Here is a 235-nt window from a genome sequence, read left to right on the forward strand (position 1 = left end):
GCTCCGATGGGCCCCCGCTCCTCCGCACCCCTTCTGCCAGCAGGAGGGTCACACCAGCGCTGGACACCTGTCACCGCCCGCTGGCACTGGGGACGAGGGGCCGGAGCCCACAGCAAGCTGGCCGCGGGGCATTCCTCCCCTGCTCCCAGGACACCCTTGACTCTGGGCAGCGGGACCCTGGCAGGGCCGGCCGGGGGCTGCCCTGAGGAGGCCACAGTGTGGGGCACCGGCTTCC

At 73.6% G+C, this 235-nt stretch overlaps 1 protein-coding gene across 1 annotated transcript in view; it reads right to left on the reverse strand.

The window, feature by feature from the left end:
* The window catches only part of NOTCH1 (notch 1), a 76,614-nt gene that overhangs the window by 67,671 nt on the left and 8,708 nt on the right, over positions 1–235 (reverse strand). The window lies entirely within an intron of this gene.

The sequence above is a fragment of the Myotis davidii genome, unplaced genomic scaffold (genome assembly GCF_000327345.1).
Source record: "Myotis davidii unplaced genomic scaffold, ASM32734v1 scaffold609, whole genome shotgun sequence".
In the NCBI taxonomy this organism is placed as follows: Eukaryota; Metazoa; Chordata; class Mammalia; order Chiroptera; family Vespertilionidae; genus Myotis; species Myotis davidii.